This window comes from Gavialis gangeticus, unplaced genomic scaffold (assembly GCF_001723915.1).
Source record: "Gavialis gangeticus isolate Ggan-Ray unplaced genomic scaffold, GavGan_comp1, whole genome shotgun sequence".
NCBI lineage: Eukaryota > Metazoa > Chordata > Crocodylia > Gavialidae > Gavialis > Gavialis gangeticus.
In genome coordinates, this window is record NW_017729006.1 from 39,341,438 (window position 1) to 39,344,313 (window position 2,876).

Below are 2,876 nucleotides of genomic sequence, written 5' to 3' on the forward strand. Positions count from 1 at the left end.
GCACCCCGTTCCCCAGCCAGCCACTCCCCAGGGAAGTTTTTCCAGGACACAGGGTGCCTCGAGAAAGGGAAGCAGGTGGCCCTGGGTGCTGAGAAGCATAGAACCCCTGCGCTGAGGCACACTGCTACCCAGGCAGGTGCAAAGCAGCTGGGCGAGGTGCAGTGTGCCTCAAGACAGGGGAGCAGCCAGTCCAGGGCTGCCTGCTCTCCCATCTCTACATGCCTCAGTGCAGGGGCTCCACAGCGGAGCCCCTGCACTGAGGCATGTGTAGACAGAGAAGCAACTAGTCCAGGGCTGCCTGCTCCCCTGTCTCAAGGCACACTGCACCCCAGCCAGCTGCTCCACAGCTAGCTGGGGTGCAGGCTGCCTCATCATGTGGAGACAGAGAAGCTGGCTGCCCTGGGCTGCCTGCTCCCCTGTCTCCAAATGCCACTCCCTGGCTGGCTAGAGCACAGCTGCAAGCAGCTTTTGTGCTATTTGTACTGCTGCAAACAAATGCCCCTGCTCATGTGGAGATGGCTCAGTGTGCTAAGGAGTCATTCTCTGTCTCTATGACTTAATGAATCTTACAATCCTTTCTGAGCAGTGGAGCCCCTTTAACAGAAGGGTTAGGATGTTCCCTACCTCAGAAGTACTAGCAGCCTGGTTGTCAGGAAACTGTCCAGGTGAGAGATGTGTTTTGAATCCCATCAGGCAGAGGAGCAAATTGAACTTCGGTCTGCCATTTCGTGGATAAGTGCTCTATCTCCTAAGACAAGTGGGGGTTACAAAATGTGGTGTACCACCATCTACTGTTTGGAGCCTTTTCTATTACAAGTGCACTGCCAGCATACCTGGAGGAACGCCTAATTCATGGATTCGGATGTGATTAGAAATGAGCAAGGCACTAAATATTGCTACATTTTCAAGACTTGAGTCATATGTAGATGAAACGAGGGGCATGTGTGCATGACACTTTAAAGAGGGTTAAATGCTTTTGCAGCGCTGTAATGGTGTTAGTGTATGCACGTGTCAGCGATGTATTGCACAGTAATTCCAGCTGCTGTAGCAAATTCGGCAGTGTAATGTGCCTTAAATGACTTGGGAATTTTAGTTTGCTGCCCTACAGCTGCAGACCGAAGGACTGGGCTCCATGAAGCTCAGGGGTACTGCAGGAGGCCCGTGTAGGCGGCCTGGCAGGAGCCCAGGAAGGCAGGTTCTGCCTTTTTTCCCTGGAGCCTGCCTGCCTGCATCAGCTATGGGGGTGCCCAGTGTTTCCCTCCATGGCTGTGGTGCCCCCTGCGACCGCCCGAGCCAGGTGCCTGTGGGCAGGTGCCACCGGGGGGGTGGGCTGCTGCTGCTGCAGAAGGAAGCTCCAGTCCCCCACACCCGCAGCCCAGGGATTGCTCCGCCTGCCATCAGCTCGCCCTCCCCTCCCTGTGGCCAGACAGGTAGGTAAGTGGGTATGTGCCAAGGGCTTAAAGGGCCCTAAATTGAAGTATTTTTTTTAAAAAACCCACCGCTTCAATTTAGGGCCCGCATTTCATCTGCACATGACCTGAGACACTTGTAGGAGTTGCCACTGGTGGAACTGTGGATACCTTTTGAAAAACACTGCTGAAAATGGAAGTGTCTTTGGAATTTAGGCATCAGTAGAGCAGGTGCTTTGAGGGTTACAATTTTAGAAGATATGCTTTCAGTGAGGGGAGGTGGGACTAACACACATTAAACTCTTTTGTCGATGTAAACCTAATTCCCTTACTGGTTATTAATGACACTAAAATACTAATTCAATGAAAATAGTATTTATCTTGTAAGGATTTTAGAAAACATTACCCTTTTAAGCTCAGTCTTAAATTACATCAGTTTGCTTAAATATCTTATCACTGTATGTACTTTTGGGTAATAAACACATTCATTTCAGCCAAGAAGATTCTCAAGAACACTTCCATTGAGCTTTTTATTTGGTATCTAAAGCTTTAGTAAATGTAATGCTTCTGAAAGGTGTACGCAGTGTGAGAGCACTAAGCAGTCACAACTGGGACCAAACAGAATGTCTCTTGGGGGTACTGGCAAAACAGCAAGCTAAACAATCCACAAACAATTGTTGTGTGAGTAGGTGTGGGCTGTGGTCAATTCCAGAAGTGAAGTGAAAATTATTTAGTTCAAATATAGTGAAGGCTGGCTGTGACTAAAGGCTGCCTTACTGATTGGTTTCCTCTGTGAAATGAGTTGCTGCTATCCTTCCATTTCTTCATAAACAGAAAATCCTTCCTCTCCAAAATGGGCACATTTGTCAACCACGGATTAAATAGGTACACCCCTCTCTAAATGTGCTCTTAATGAAAAGGGTTGAGGTAGATATGCTAAACATATGGAGAAACTATGGCTACCTATTCTTGTGAGATCCACAAAACAAACAAAAGGCTTTGCTTTATGGGGTAGTCAATTTGGTCCCCTCTAGAAGCATTACATTTACTAAACTTTAGAAATAAAATGAAAAAAGCAGTCAAAGTATTCTGGAGTTATTTTCTTAGCTGAAATTTCACACAGACTTTCACACAGACATTAGGGCTGGAAGGGATCTCGGAAGATCATCAAGTCCAGCCCCCCACCCGAGGGGCAGGAAGTCAGCTGGGGTCATAGGATCCCAGCAAGATAAGCATCCAATTTGCTCTTGAAGGTGTTCAGTGTAGGTGCTTGAACCACCTCCAATGGCAGGCTGTTCCAGGCCTTGGGGGCTTGGACAGTAAAGAAATTCTTCCTTATGTCTAGCCAGAAACGGTCTTGCAGTTTATAACGGTACAACCTTGTTATAACCTGGGGCGCTCTGGTGAACAAACTTTCCCTCGGGTACTGGTGGTCACCCCTGATAAACTTATAGGTGGCCATCAGAT

At 48.1% G+C, this 2,876-nt stretch overlaps 1 protein-coding gene across 1 annotated transcript in view; it reads left to right on the plus strand.

Moving 5' to 3' along the window:
- CNTNAP2 (contactin associated protein-like 2) overlaps positions 1–2,876 on the plus strand; it is a 1,521,099-nt gene that overhangs the window by 1,183,605 nt on the left and 334,618 nt on the right. The window lies entirely within an intron of this gene.